Here is a 16,300-nt window from a genome sequence, read left to right on the forward strand (position 1 = left end):
AATGAGTTGATGCAAGGGGTTCATTTGCAAATGTTAAACCTTCTATTTCTTTCCCTCGATTTTAAAAATTTTCACAAGACACACAAATCCAGAAGATCATATTAATACTGGGCTCTCTCTCTGTGTCATCTGACCTTATCTACACGTGCAGGAGGGAGGCCATAGCTTGAAGAATGCACAGCCTGACTCACAGAGGATGGTTCTTCGATCAGGCTGCTCTATGCTGATTATTCCCCTTTGAAGAGACACAGGGCTACTAAGCTTCCACAGTCTCTGAAAGGAGCACTGCAGATGTGAGTAAATCGGGAAGGCTGGGTGTGGGGCTGCTAATCATGGTTCAGTTTATGTACAAGGTAAGAGGAAGCCTGGAGGAGAAGTTGGTGCCTGTAAAATCTTTAATATGGGAAACTCTTGAATTAAATCCTGTATCAGAATGAAGGGATTGATGTTATGATCTTTCCAAGAGCCTCTAACTGTGCTGTTGATTCTCCAGTGGTTTCTGTGAGAACCACCATTCCTGGTATTAACTAACCTGGATTCTGTTCTGGCAGTTTCTGACTGGTGCCCCCTGCCTATATAATGTCATGCCTTCCTCTGGGCTCTGAAGCTTTCCTATCTGTGCTCCCTGCTCTGCAATTTACCATCATGAAGCTCTTGGCTTTTCTGGCACTGGTGGCAGCTTCCACCATCCTGGTTTCTGGCCTTAAGTAAATATTCTTATGTGAAAATAAGGTTTGGAGGAAGAGTACATCAAGATAGGAACTCTGTGTGGATATGAGTTTGGGGGAGGCTAGAATGCTGGCCCCTCCTGTCCTCTACTCCACTCCCCTTTTCCTTCACCATTTTCACTGACCATTCGCAATAGAGTTGATGCTACCCTTTGTTTTTCCTAATTCAGTCAGATCTTTGCTCAGTTCTAACCTTGGAATCCAACTTCATGATTAGAGTCAGTGAAATCTGTTTAAGAATGTAAATCAGAGGTTTATTTCAGGGAAGCAAAAGTGACCACATATTATGTTTCTGTGAGGTTTTAAGTTATCTGTGCATCTTTTCTCCCTCAACGTGTGCACCAAAAGACTAAAGGTATTCAACTGTGGAAGCCTGCATCATTGTCCATATTCTTCTTCCCTCCACACCCAAATCTGTTGCTCAACTCACATCCTATTTTTCCCTTTTATATTTCAGAGGATACCACATGTGCTCCGTTTGACACGTCTCCTGGTGAGTCTGCACTTGCAAGTCATCTGCTTCCTTCAATGACTGTTTTCCATCCCTCACTGTCAAAGCTTCCACGAGGGATAGGTTATGAAGACTCCTAAGCACAAGCCTGGGAAAGCCTTCTTCCTGATTCAAAACTTCATAGAAATCTGCTTGTTTATTACATGGTATTCGATAATATGAAGTCTCTGGCATGGATTTACGAGGGTAAGTCAACAATTATCTGCACTCTGGTTGTAAAATTTACAGAAGTTTTAATATAACTGGAGTGCAGATAATTTTTGACTCACCCTCGTACATAAATTGTGAGTTAATCATTTATTTTTCTCCATCAGAAAGAACTGGAGAAAGTATTCGCCTGTCTTTCTCTCAGCCTCCTTTCCCTTGCAGGGAAAGGGAAACCCTAAATTCTTTCTGCCCCACCAAAAACAGGGCTAGGAAGAATGAGGCAAGAGGAGAGTGAGTATCCAGAGTAAAGTTGTAATGGAATTGATGACATTTGCAGAGATGAAATCAGAATCAGAAATGCACGTCCAAGGTTGGGTGGCATAAACTTTGTTGCCTGAGGAAGAGTCAAATGTCTTGACTGGAACTTTTCCTAGTAACTTCAGCTTCAGATGCTGTCACCACGACCACTCCCGATTATCCCTTTTATTTTTGTTAAGTCCACTCCATAGGCACTTTATTTATGGGTCTCCTGGATTCCCTGTGCTCCTTCTTCTGAGAGTAGACAATATTTTTTGTGTCAGGGAAATCATGAGAAAAGCCCTCTTTTCTTCTCATTATTCTCTAATATCTTATGGATTTATAAACAAGTCAACAGAGAAATATCAGGGGAGCCAGAAGTTTGCAGTCTCTTGTTTACCAATTTTACCTACATGGCTCTTGAAATATTGACCTTTAGTAGGCAAAATTCATCTTCAGTAGAAACTCGCTGGAAAGACCAAAGTATGTGTTCCCTGTGGCCAGGATCCTCTTTATGTTAGTGTTTCACCAGAAAATTCTTTCTTTCCTTTCAAGAATTTTCCACGAATACAAAGTAGCTTTACAATGAGGCTTCCTGGAGGCAGAAAGCTTTGCGTGTTACTCAGGTTATTTCTGGGAACTTCAAAATCCATTGAGGGCACGGTTCATTTTCCCCTCTTCTTCAACAGTCTGGTAAAATCAACGACAAATGTGGTTGATTCTGAATATATGACTGGCAATGTGGTATAAAATTCACACATACAATGTAATTTAAATCACATATTAGCTCTATTAAATAAAGATGATGCAATGAAAATTTACAATCAAAACTTTCCCTTAACATTGTGCAGTAAGAAAAAGGATGGATTTGTTCATGAACAGTGAAACGCCTGAAGCACCTCTGAAATATCGCTTTATACTCTTTCAGTGTCTGGGCCAATGCTTGGCACCTGCTGTAAGATCTGTACTGGGTACCTATGCGTGAGAATATGAATATTTTTTCTTATCAGAAGAAGGCTGGATTGCTTTGTGCCATAGTACATGAAAAAGTAATACATACTGTTCTTCTTTCTGTTTTCTCTAACCTTTCAGTCTACCTAGGCTTCCATCTCAGGCTGAATGTCCATCTTCTTCTGGACAAAAATTAGGTGTTTATCTCCCAGGGATGTAAATCTCATGGTCTCTTTGACTCCACTGAATTCAGTGCCCTTTGACATTTACTGGTCTCCTTGCAGATTCCAAGGGATAAAGCCACACCTTTCATCCTTTCTTGGAATACTCTTGATAATGTCTTTTTTCTGTTTCAGGCTTGTACCCATGGCTTCAGGTAATTTTCCGCTGAGAGTTTTCACTGAGATGGAATCAGCCTCGGCCTTCTGCATCTGATCCTGCTGGGCAGGGCCAGAAAGTGCCTTGATTTGTTTTCATGCAAATACTTTCCAGCCCTACTATATCTCTCCTATCTCTAATCAGCTTATCTTCATTCAAATACAATATAATAACGAGCATGATAAAAATAGTGTTTTTTTAAGGTGTTGAGGTGGTGGTTGCCCAATGGTTTAGTCAATCCAAGTTACAGACTTTGAATCTTACCTAGTCCTTCTTGTGTTACTGGTTAATACATGGACTTCCTAGTTATTTAAAACAGGACACAATCCATGGGTATATCATTAGTGACTGGGGTTTGTCTTCTGAGAATGCACTCATCAACATTTCCTAGGTACAAAGATTCACTTTGATTCCATCAAACTCTACTGTTAACTGACTCAAAATTACTCTCGTATCTACAGTGACTTAGCAGGTGAGAAAGAGGGAAGCAGCTCCTGAGGTCTGGGAACTGGTCTGACACTCCTGGGCTTCACTATTGTTAGGGCTTGACCTGGGCTCACAGCTTGGAAATGGTGCTTTCTTGTGGAACATAAACATTCTCGCAACACACCAACATCAGAGAAGGGCACACAGTGACTTCCATAATTTTTAACAATTCATAATTTTTGTTTCAAAACAGACAAAAACAAGGTCAGTGTGCAAACCATAAAATACCAAACATCCCCCTCCCACCTAATGAGTCACTGAGCTTCATCACCTAGTGCAGCTGTAGCCTCACTCTAGTCTGTTCTCCTCTATGCGTAAGGTTTGTTAAGACCCCCAGTCACAGCATCATTCATGCTCCCTTAGAGTTGCAAATCCAGGTCAGAGGCCTGTTTCCCTAAACCCTCCTCCAAATCACCTCACACAGGCCCATGTCCTGTAAGTCCTTTCTAACCCCCCTGGACTAAGGCACCTCCCTGTGAGTCCCCATGGTTACGTACTCCCCACTGAAATAATACTAAACCCATACATTTTCATTATAACCGTGTTCCTGGTGGTTTTTGGCTGAAGGGCTTTGATACCTAAGTGTATAATTGGAACGAACATTGTATAAGAACAAGGTGTGATACCTTTGTCTTTCTCCTTTGGACATTTGCTGGCTTTATTTATGCCCAATATGGGGAGTCCTGCTAAATGGGAACCTCTACAATTACCTGAGGTGTCACCATCAATAAACTAAGCTGTGCAAAATTCAAGGAGAGTCACACTAACGCTGTGCTTAAGGAAAAAATTGAGGTTGGAATTTGATGCTTCCTAAACGTCTTTTCTTTCTTAAAAACAATTCTCTTCTACCTACGCCTGTTGAGAATCATTGCTCTTAATGATTTATTGAGAAAAGGAAAGAAAGTTAATAGTAGTTAAAAGTTCTTAGACCAACAATTTACTAGCAGTACATTAGGTCATCTTATAAAAATTACTATCTAAGTTTTTACAGCATTTAGATTTGTTCTCATCTGAGCAGCTTGATTTTCCAAAATTTCATTTACAAATCAATAAAAGTAAACCTGCCTATTTAGAAAGGGTTTTCCTAGTACAACCAGTAATTCTTGTATATCTGGAATCATTTTACTTCAGATTTGGATGAGTTGCACATTAAATTTCTTCTCCCTTCTCCTTCCTCTCTCTTCCCTTCTGCTCCTCTCTCTCCCTTACCCACCCTGTTCATATACATGCAAAAACCATACATATTACTATAGTCTCATGTTAGATATGGGGAGAAAATGAAAAGAATTCTCTCATGCCACTTAATAATAGGCAGAGGAGACTACTGAATGTCAAATAAGTTGTGTCTTCTGATAATTTTAGCTGTACTCGATATTGAGATAAGCTGGTACCTCAGACTTGGGACCTTTTGCTGGAGTGCTTGCACCTGGACAAAGGTCTCCTCCAAAAACAAAGTGTAAAGAAACTAAAATGGACCAACAGTAAGCTACAAAAATGATACAAAACAGTAAGATACAAGAAGGCCACAAACCAGTTGCCACTCCTGAGGTGCCCAGAGCAAAAGCAGGTACTGTGCGTGATCCCTGCACACAGCACCCTCAAGAATGAATGAATGAATAGAATACAAATTCAAATATCAAGCACAAGACAAAGGAGGAGGCCTTTGAGTATTAGGAAGGGAGCCTACTGTGAAAAGTCAGGATTCAGCAGCATGTGGATGAGATTTCAGAACACGGAACCTCAGGCCATGACTGTGAGTTATGATGTGAAGTAGACACAGAAGGCTTAGGAAGACAGGAATCCCATGAACAGAATTAACTGTGGAAGAATTTCAGTGGTATTTGTGGACAAAGATTCTTTATTGTCTCAAACCTCCTAGTCACAGAAATCTGGATATACAGGGTTACACAAAAAAACAGCATTCACGTACATGTGAAGATAGGCGTCTCCCACACCAGTGAACCACAGTAATTACTCAGCTCTACCGGATAAACCTCACAGTACTCTGAGTACTGAAAATTCGGGGAAGATCTTTCCAAACCTTCCCCATGTCCTTGTTCATTATTTTACTGTCAAGAAAGATCTTTCTTAAGCACAAATTCACCCTGCCATTTGGTTTCAGTAACTAAGGAAAAGAACATCCAATCTTTTCCCTCATTCTCATTCTTTTCTCAATCCAGGCTCATCCCACTCATTGCTTTAGGTCAATTCCCTGTAAGTGCCCCATCGTATTCCCACGGATTTGGAATGGCTGCTCCACACTGAACACCCAGAACAAACCACAAAATACCCTTCTCTGAAGCTAAGCATCAGAAGAGGGCTATTCCCTGTGTTATTACTTTACTTTTTTCTCTGTCTCTCTGGGAATACCCCACTGCTTCTTCTTCCTCTGTTGTTTTTGTATTCTTTTTGTTTTTCTGCATATCTTTTCTGAATCTCTCCCTGTTTCTTTTTCAAGTCTCTGTATCTATGGATGTCTCTGTCACACTCAGTTTATCTATAGGTCCCACTGTCCTTTACCCTTATCCAAACTTTGCTTACAAATTGCCTTTATTTTAGTTACATAAACTTTACAGCTATGCAACATTCTCATGCTTCCCAAACTCCCTTCCTGAAAATCTGAAAATAATTACACACCAAGACCATCCTCCCTGACACCTTGGGAAGCATTCTTCTGAACACTGTATCAGCTTTACCTTGGAATTCTTAGATGAGCATCCTTTTTTCTCATCCTCAGCTCCCTGAACCCTCACACTCTCTCAATCTCTGAGCATCAGTTACCCTCCTGGACATCTGACAACACTTCTATTACAAGAGTGTCCCTCCTGACACCTGAGGGCAGCATCATTCTGAATTTGGGGCCAAGCTGACCTTGAAATACCTTCAGTCCTCTTTCTTCCTGCTCACCTCCCTCTACCCTAACATTTACCTTAGTCTTCCATCATCACACTTGCTGGATGTTTACTTTGCACACAGTCAAGTACTTATTCAAATACCTGATCAAATTATTGGACATTCTGGTAATTTTTATTCAGAATTACTGTTGAATTATTCAGCACTGTTGTCAAAAAAAAAGGGGTTACAGACTTTGAAAAGAGGAACAGATTCTGGGTTGTGGGTAATTCACAATGAAACTTCAAGGACACATATGTTCTGTTTTTCAAAAATTTTTGTATTGAGGCATGTATGATGTACAATATTGTATTACTTTCAGGTGTACAACATAGTGATTCAAATTCTAATAAGTTATACTCCATTTCCAGTTATAATATATTGGCTGTATTCCCCATGCAGTACAATACATGGCTGTAGCTATCTATTTTATGCTGATTAGATTATACCTCTCTTTTGCCAAAAGCCTTACTTTCAGTTTCAAGGTTAGTAGGATCCACTGGCAAAATAACCACTCTACACTCAAACAAGAATTTAGAGAGATTTTATTGAATTAACAAAGGTTGCAGTATACTAATTAAGAAATGAATAGTATAACTAAGACAGAATAGTAAAGACAGAGGTTTATACATCACCAAATTGGGGAAGCACCTACATCCAGATCCAAGCAGCTCTGGGAAGTCACTTGAACAGCAATCTGGAGTCCCAATTGGGAAGGTCCCAGGTAGTGCATCCACCTCACAGGTGAGACTTCAGTTTGTCACTCGAAGGAGCCCAGCTTTTAGCAGCAGGCTGCAGGCTGGTAACAGCCTGCGTGCAAGTTTGCAGCTCTGGTTGTTGTCATAAATGCCTTGGTCTTAACTCATAAGTCTTGGAGTGTTTTTGATTCCCGAGGGCTGGCCAGACCCTCAAGGTGCAAGAAGTCCCATGACTTACTCCCTATTTTATCTAGTGGTTTACAGTGTCTGCTGGCACCACCCCTGCGGGCCTGGGTGCAGCTCAGCAGTTTGGCATGCAGCCACTTTCGTGTCATTGTCCCATCAGAGAGTGGCCTAGTGCCACCTCTGAAGCCTGAACAAGGCTACTTTACCAGCTTTCCCAGCAACCTCTCAATGCCCTACTTCTATGTTGCCCCTCCCCACTTCTGTCCGCCAACTGGTAATCAATAGCTTGCTCTCTGTATCTGTGAATCTGGTTATTTTTGTGTAATCATTTCTTTGTTTTATTTTTAGATTCCATGTATCGGTGATAACATGCAGTACTTATTTCACTACGCATAGTACCATCCAGAACCATCCATGTTGTTGCAAATGGCAAAATTCCATTCTTTTTCTATGGCTGAGTCATATTCCATTATGTGTATACACACACACACACACACACACACACACACTATCTTCTTTATCCATTCATCTGTTGATGAACACTTAGGTGTCTTCCATATCTTGGCTGTTGTAAATAATGCTGCTGTAAACATGAGGGTGCTTACATCTTCTGAATTAGTGTTTTAGTTTTCTTCAGATAAATATCCACGAGTGGAATTGCTGGATCATATGGTAGTTCTATCTCTCATTCATTTTTTTTTTGAGGAAACGTCATACCATTTTCCATGTGGCTATGCAAATTTACATTCCCACCAAATGTGCACGAGTTCCTTTTTCTCCACATCCTCTCCAACACTTGTTATTTATTGTCATTTTGATAATAGCCATTCTGACAGAAGTGAGGTGATAGCTCATTGTGGTTTTGATTTGCATTTCTCTGATATTTACAGATTTAAGCATCCTTTCATGTCTGCCAGCCATCAGTATTGCTTCTTCTTCTTTTTTTTTTTTTTTTTTATTGAGAAGGAAACAGAGAATGTTTATTGTGGTAAATTATGCATAACATAAAATTTACCATTCAATAATTTTAAGTGTACAATTCAGTGGTATTAAGTACATTTCCAATATTCTTCAACCACCACCACTATGCATTTTCAGAACTGTTTCATAATCCCAGAAAGAAACTCTGTACTCATTAAACAACAACTTCGCTTTTCTCCCTTCTCCCAGCCCCTGTTAACCTCTATTCTACTTTCCGTATCTATGAATTTGCCTTTTTGAGGGGATTAATATAAATGGAATTATATAGTATTCATCCTTTTGTGTCTGGCTTATTTCACTTACCATAGTTTTCAAGGCTCATTCATGTTGTAGCATGTATCAGAATTTCATTCTAAGGCTGGATAATATTCTAATGTATGTACATTCCATATTTTGTTTATTCATTCACCTGTAGGTAGACACTTGAGTTGTTTCTACTTTTTGGCTATTGTGAATAAAGCTGCTACGAACATTGTTCGTACACTATTACCTATTTGAGCCCCTGCTTTTAATTCTTTTGGGAATATACACAGAAGTGGAACTGGTGGGTCATATGGTAACTCTATTTTAACTTTTTGAGCCAAACTATTTTCTGTATCAGCTGTACCACTTTACATTCCCACCAGCAATGCACAAGGGGTAATCCTTACCACTCTTGTTATTTTCCTTTTTTTTTCCTTTAATAGTAATCATCCTAACAGGTGTGAAGTGGTACCTCATTGTGGGTTTGATTTGCTTTTCCCTAATGAAGAGTGGTGTTGAACATCTTTTCATTTGCTTAATGGTCATTTGTATATTTTCTTTGGAGAAATATCTATTTAAGTCCTTTGTCCACTTTTGAATTGGGTTGTTTGTTTTTTAAGGAAACTGATTTTTAAGGCATTTGTAATTTGCCCAAGATTGTTCAATATGCAAGTGGCAGAAACAGCATTCAAAATCCACGCGGTGGGCTGCCAAGCCCTTGCTGTCTTTGTAAGCTGTATTGCTTCTTTTTATAAATTTATTTATTTATTTATTTGTTGGCCATGTTGGGTCTTCATTGCTGCACACGGGCTTTCTCTAGTTGCAGCGAGCAGGGGCTACTCTTCACTGTGGTGCATGGGCTTCTTATTGCAGTGGCTTCTCTTGTTGCGGAGCACAGGCTCCAGGAGCATGGGCTTCCATATTTGCGGCACATGGGCTCAATAGTTGTGGCTCTCAGGCTGTAAAGCACAGGCTCAATAGTTGTTGCACAAAGGACCAGCTGCTCCGTGGCATGTGGGCCCTTCCTGGAGCACGGATCCAACCAGTGTCCCCTGCATTGGCAGGCGGATTCTTAACCACTACACCACCTAGGAAGCCTGGTATTGCTTCTTTGGAAAAGTATCTATTTAGGTCTTCTACCCATTTTTCAATCGGGTTGTATTTTGATGTAGACGTACATGAGCTCTTTATATATTTGGGATATTTAACTCTTATTGGGAATTTAATCTGGAAATATTGTCTCTCATTTTGAGGTTGTCTTTGTGTTGTATCAATGGTTTAATTCACTGTACAAAAGCTTTTAAGTTTATATAGGCCCAATTTGTTTGCTTTTCTTTCCTTTGCTTTAGAATAAGGATCCAAGAAAGTACAGCTACAATTTACGTCAAAGAGTGTTCTGCCTATGTTTTCTTCTAAGAGTTTTATGGTTTTTGATCCTACATTTAGGTCTTTAATCCATTTTGAGTTTACTTTTGTATAGGGCGTGGGGAAATATTCTAATTTCTTTTCCATGTAGCTGTCCAGTTTTCCCAGCACCACTTACTGAAGAGACTGTCTTTGCTCCATTGTATATTCTTGCCTCCTTTGTGAAATATTCATTGGCCACAAGTGTGTACGTTGATTTCTGGGCAATCTGTTCTGCTTCATTGGTCTCTGTGTCTACTTTTTGTGTTACTACTATATGATAATTGTAGCTATGTAATATGTCTGAAGTCAAGGAATGTGACTTCAGCTCTGTTCTAACTTTTTAAGATGTTTTGGCTGTTTGGGCTCCTTTCAGTTTCCATAGAAATATATGTTCTAGGTCTGAGAAAAATGCCATTTGTATTCTGGTAGGGATTGCACTGAATCTGTAGCTTGTCTTGTGTAGTATGGTCTGTTTAACAATATAAATTCTTCCAATCCATGATCATGCTGTGTCTTCCCATCCATTTTTGTCATCTTCAATTCTTTCATCAGTGTCGTATACTTTTCCAAGTCCACGTCATTTACCTCCTTAGGTAGGTTTTTTCCCAGGTATTTTATTCTTTTAAGGTAATTTTAAATGGGATTTTATAAAAAAACATCATGTTTCCTTAATCACTTCAGTACATTAAATAGTAGTTCATAGTAAGATTAAAGTCCATAACCATGATCAGAACTGTAATCAATTGGACAAAACTAATAATGAATTGGTTGTTCCATACTCTAGTTGTATCTTCAAGGTTGCTCCGTTGCAGGATAAGCAAATCTTAGCGTAGAATGAGTGCCCAGTTAACACCCAGTACTCTACCCAGTTACAGAACACTGGGGCTACCAGTAGAGGTCCGATATGAACCATTTGCCTGTATCAGGTCATTTCACCCACAGCCATTATTAATCCAATCCTTTCCTCCTAATAATGATTCATTTCCTTCATTACATCATTTCTTTTTGTTGTTGAGGGACAATGTATCCACTCTAGCTCACAGGGCCTGACCCAAGCTTCCCCATACATGCTGTTTTCATGAACCCGGGTAGGTTTAGGGTCATGATAGAATTGGAATGTCAGCATTCCAATCTCTTTCTCTTTTTCTTTTTCCTTTTTTTCATTTTCACTCATTTATTGAGGCTTAGCAGTGATATAACAAGGGTCAGTCTCCTGATAACAGGGAACTCACAGTACATGAAAATTTCTTATAAATTGAAATACAGATTGCAGTGGAACAATTCACAGAAAGCTGTTGCTACGAGAGAAAAAAAAGGGAGGCTCCCTAGGGCATCAAAGTGTATGCAGGGGTGGGCAAAGAGGTCAGAAATAGCTTCCCAGAAAAGGCTACACTTGAACTGAGTCCTGAGGAGAAATAAGAATTAGCCAGGTAGATAGTGGGGAGGAGGCAAAGGGTAATCTGGAAAGAAGGAACTGAACTAGGCAAAGGCATATTGGGGAGCGGGGAAGAATTTCTCTAAGGCTGTATGTTCTAGGTATTGAGTTACAGAGATAAGCCTGGAGAGTAGGTAGAGTACTGTAGAACCTTAGACCTAAAGCTAAGGCCCAGGGGTCCAGAGCTGAAATACTGCTGAAATATAGGCTGTCAGCAACAGATTAGTTTTGGGGGAGGATATCTTGGCTTTAGGGAGGAGAGCAAGTTCAGAAGAATGAGGTGGGGCTATGCACAATTCAGAGAGGAAAAAGAGAATACATTCAGGTGGTAGTGCTGGGTGTGAAAAGGGGGTGCATTTGACAGTGACATTAAAATACAAAGGCAGGGGACTTCCCTGGTGGTGCAATGGTTAAGAATTCACCTGCCAATGCAGAGGACATGGGTTCGATCCCTGGTCTGGGAGGATCCCATACGCCATGGAGCAACTACTACTGAGTCTGCGCTCTAGAGCCTGCAAGCCACAACTACTGAGCCCGCGTGCCACAATTACTGAAGCCCATGCACCTAGTGCCAGTGCTCCACAACAAGAGAAGCCATTGCAATGACAAGCCAGTGCACTGCAATGAAGAGTAGCCCCTGCTTACCACAATTTGAGAAAGCTCACATGCAGAAGCGCAGCAACAAAGACCCAACACAGCCAAAAATAAATAAATTTGTTTTTTTTAAATAAATTAAATAAATAAAATAGAAAGGCAGAATTTGGTTTATCATGTGGGAGTAAGAGGTCTACCTGATTCCAAGTTTCTGGCTTGGGCAACTGGGTTGATCAAGAGAGAATGCAGAGGAACTTGTTAACACGTTTACTCCTCCCATTAACACTGTGAGGGAGACATTATTGCTACATTAAGAAAAAAACAAAACAAAAAAGCCTGAGACGGAAAGACTTAAATTCATTTCCAATAAAGCCACTAAGTGGAGGATCTGGGAATGAAACCCAGGCAATCAGAACTCATATTCCACAATAATAAATGCTGAGATAGAAACTTCTACCTCACCCTTGTCAGCAAGAAAATAGCCCTGTCTCTGATTACACAGAAACGACTCAACAAACCAATCAATACTAAATAAATAATACATAAATACATATATATGTATACACTTATATATGTATATACATATGAGTATTTTCCTCCTGGATATTCCCCTTCTGACCTTTTTTTCTCTGTTCAATTTTGTCCCTAACCCTGGAGCCAACTCTCCAGTCTGAGGGCCCAGATTCCCAAAACACAAATAGGCACACAAAACAGAAAATGTATTGAATATTTATTTGTTTGTTTGTTTGTTTGTTTAATATGGAATAGCAGGGGCCCAGAGCTAAAGAACTCTGGTTCTGGGAGACCTTAGAGGCTTGATGTATTTATTTAGAAAACCACTGGTCCACTTTCCAGGAGATGCAACATTCAGTTAAAACTTTGCCACTAACTGCTACGGCTCATCACTAAAGGTCTAGACATTATTTTCTTCATCCATTATTGAACTACTGAGCTCTATGATGTGTAAATTTCTTAATTTTTATAAGAGCTTCACCTTTTCGTGTCCTTTTTCTTATTAAGTGAAAATGAGAGGAAAAGCTGAATGATAAAATGTTATCAGTTGTAACATACTTTGATAGCTATCAGTGTGACTTATCAAAAGGCTTAATATACTGGTCAAAAGTTTTTATTGTGTTGCTGTAAATAAAATCCTATCATACAAAAAAAAGAGAGAGAGGGAATGCAGAGGAACAAGTTTTAAGCAAGTGGCTTGGGAGGTGACAGTGAGCTGCATTGTGGACCTGCTGTGTGCAAAATGCCTAGGGCTAGCCAGGCAGGGATGTCTGAGGGGCAGTTTGGAAATCTCATATCAGAGATCTGAGCTGGAGAGAGTTCTGGGTGTTGTTTGCAGAAGTAAAGGCTAAGGATTGACTGTGGATAACAGCGTCCCAGAAGAGGGAGAAGGCAGAGAAAGAAAAAGACAAACTGTGGGTACAGGGAGCAAGCAAGCACAGTCCAGAAGGAAGATGCCAACATGAAAGAAAAACAGAGCTTAAGAAAGAGAGTAATCAAAGGCCAAGCCAGATGAATGCTAAACAATGTCTATTGGGTGTGGCTGTTAGGACATCACCGGCAATCTCATGGACAGCAGATGAGCAGTGGGAGTGAAGGAAAAAGTGGAAGAGACAGGTGTAGACCCCTGGTTCAAAGAGCTTGATTGTTGAGAGAAGGGAAGAGATAGGGCAACAACCTAGGAGTTGCTGATGTCTTAAGATGAGGAGGCAGGGCTTGTCTTAACCACCGCCCCTGGCCTCCCCTAGCTTCACTGGACGGCCACACCAGGACCCGGTGAATATCTCCTGCATAGGGGTCTCGCAACCCACCATTTGGGTCTCGCAACCCACCATTTGGGTCTGGGCATCTAGCTTCCCAGCCAGCAGGGACCTGTCCAAAATGACACAGGCTGGGACCTGGGACCCTTTGCAGCAGCGTTGTGATGCTTGCACCTGGACACACCTCTCCTCCAGAAACAAAACACACGGAAACTCTATGGGACTAAAAATAACTGGGTGCATGCCCAGTTGGGACAAATTCTGGACAAAAGATACAAAGAGACCAAAAAACCCAAATGCCACTTTTGAAGAGCCTGGAGCAAAAAGCAAAAGCAGGGTACTGTGTATGCCCCTGCACACAACACCACCTAAGGGGTGTGGCAAAACACCTAAGCCACCTATGGCCTGATTTCTGGACACACCCCTACCCTCACCCCATATGAGGAACAAGCCCACCCCCGCTCAGGGAGCGAGCCAGCAAGGGAACCTGTTTGTTCTCGCTCCCCCATGTTGCAGCAGGGGCCCCAATAAATCCTTGACTGAATTTCTTGTCTGGCCTCTGGTCAATTTCTATCGATTAAGGAGGCCAAGAACCCTGGTCAGTAACAAAAGGATGCCGCCCGAGCCTGTGGGCTTCACCGAGCTGGACACCCAGGGGCTCCCTTTGGTGGCCGCCTATGTGCCCTGGACCTCGGTATCCTGCGGCTGAAGCTTCTTCTGAGTGTGGGGGACTCGGACACCTTTATCTGCAAGGGCCGCCAAGAGGACGAGAGCCACACGGTGCTTTAGGTGCTGGGGAACCCGGTCGATTGAAGAGCTCTGGGGCCTACCCACAGATCCGTGTATCCCCAGAGTTTGATCCCGCTGCTGGGTGCTGGGCTGGTGCTGGGACTTGTCGTATCGGGCTGGAACTGTTGGCTGCACAGATGCTCACCATCTCACCCGCCTCGACCACCCTCGAGATTTTCTCTGTCCCCCCTACATAGTTCCGCTTGTGAAAGCCGAGCCCCAGAGGCCAGTAGAAAAGGGAGAGCCCAAGACTGCAGGGGACCTGGACTGGAGGCAAGCCTGCTCGTCCCAGCCCTGGATCACATGGCCCTCAGAAGGTCCTGCCAACTGTCCCCTGTGGTCCCTGCTGATGCCACCATCATCTGTGCAGCTGTAGTTTGAAAGGAAGCCCTTACACCAAGCTTCCCAAGCTGGGGACTCCCAGCTCTCCCTAACAGCCCTCCCCTTCTTGGCCCTTCACCTGGAAAAGGAAGGCACCATGGGGCAGAGATGAGCACTAGACTGGGAGTCAGAAGCTGGGTTCCAGGCTGTCTCTGCCCTTGACCTTGCTGCTTCCTTACCCCATCTCTCACACAAACTTCAGGTCTCTCTCACCACTGATGTCCTTTCTAAACCTGATCAAGCTGCAATCCCTTTCTTAGCCGGCGATTTTAAAATTCAAATCCTCATGATTATTAATTCCTCTCCTAAATTCCCAAAGCTTTTCTTCTCTGAGAGTAAGTAACTTTTTTTCCTAGTTCGCATTTGTCTGACCATACAGACAACTCTTGGCTGCAGCCCAACCATCTGTCATATGGAAGTGCTTCCCAGGGGGCAGGAGCTTAAATCTTTGCTGATAAATAGGGAACTTTCCACTCTATTCAGTGGAAACATTTACCCTTGCTTTCTCTCATCAGTAACTCATTACCTTCAAGAGTCTGCTTGAAACTGACTTCCAAACAGCAACACTGTCATCAATTCAGGAACTTCCATTGGTAATCCAGTCATTTTATGCCCCAGACCACTTGGAATGATGTCAGGGAGATTCTTTGAGAGCACTATATTCTACCCAACAAGTAGCAATAAAAGTTGTTTCTGTATGTGTGGGTCACTCCCTGAAATGTCTCATTTTGCACACTCAAAAATAAATATCCTATATATATATATATATATCCACTCTATGAGGGAGGTTTTCTGTTTCACCCTTATGTATTTGACTGTTTGCCTCGCATCATTCAGGACATGACAGGAAACCGTAGGTACTGTATTTAGGGCCTCAGAATAGGCTGATGCTCTTCAATGGTGAGGCTGCTTTGATCACACACCGTTGAGAAGCTAGCAACTATTTGTCAAATGGTCTGTGAGAAGAATCTATCTCTGGTGGTTTTCAAATCCAAAACCCAAGAGAACTTTGCAAAGAAATCCTATTTGATTTCTGCCAAATGGCCTAGGCTTCATATATATGATGGCAGAAACGTCTGTCATATAAACAGTTCAGATCTTATGGGCTCATAGGGACTGCTCGAGGCCCACTCTCAGTAAGTCTATTAAGGGTTTCTGCTGAGGGTCCTGCTAAACTTCAGATTTCTACCGGGTGACTTTGTGAGAAGAGGCTAACAGGATTCCTAGATTAGTAGTATTGAAGAGGAAAGTTAGAAACTTATACTCAGCTAAAAACAACTCCATGCTTGTTTTGCTTTTGTGAAATATGCTTGCTGCACCAAGAAAAACAGAAAAACAGGATGACCTAACAATTCAGTGTAACTTTAAGATGTTTTGCTTAAAAATGGAATGTTCTGCACCTGCTCTTCTAAGTTTCTGTTTGG

General features: G+C 41.6%; 1 pseudogene; it reads left to right on the top strand.

The window, feature by feature from the left end:
- Positions 1–332: 332 nt before the first annotated feature.
- Positions 333–14,876, top strand: LOC130834078 (megakaryocyte and platelet inhibitory receptor G6b-like; annotated as a pseudogene).
- The last annotated feature ends 1,424 nt before the right edge of the window (positions 14,877–16,300 follow it).

Source organism: Hippopotamus amphibius, chromosome 12 (assembly GCF_030028045.1).
Source record: "Hippopotamus amphibius kiboko isolate mHipAmp2 chromosome 12, mHipAmp2.hap2, whole genome shotgun sequence".
Taxonomy (NCBI): Eukaryota; Metazoa; Chordata; class Mammalia; order Artiodactyla; family Hippopotamidae; genus Hippopotamus; species Hippopotamus amphibius.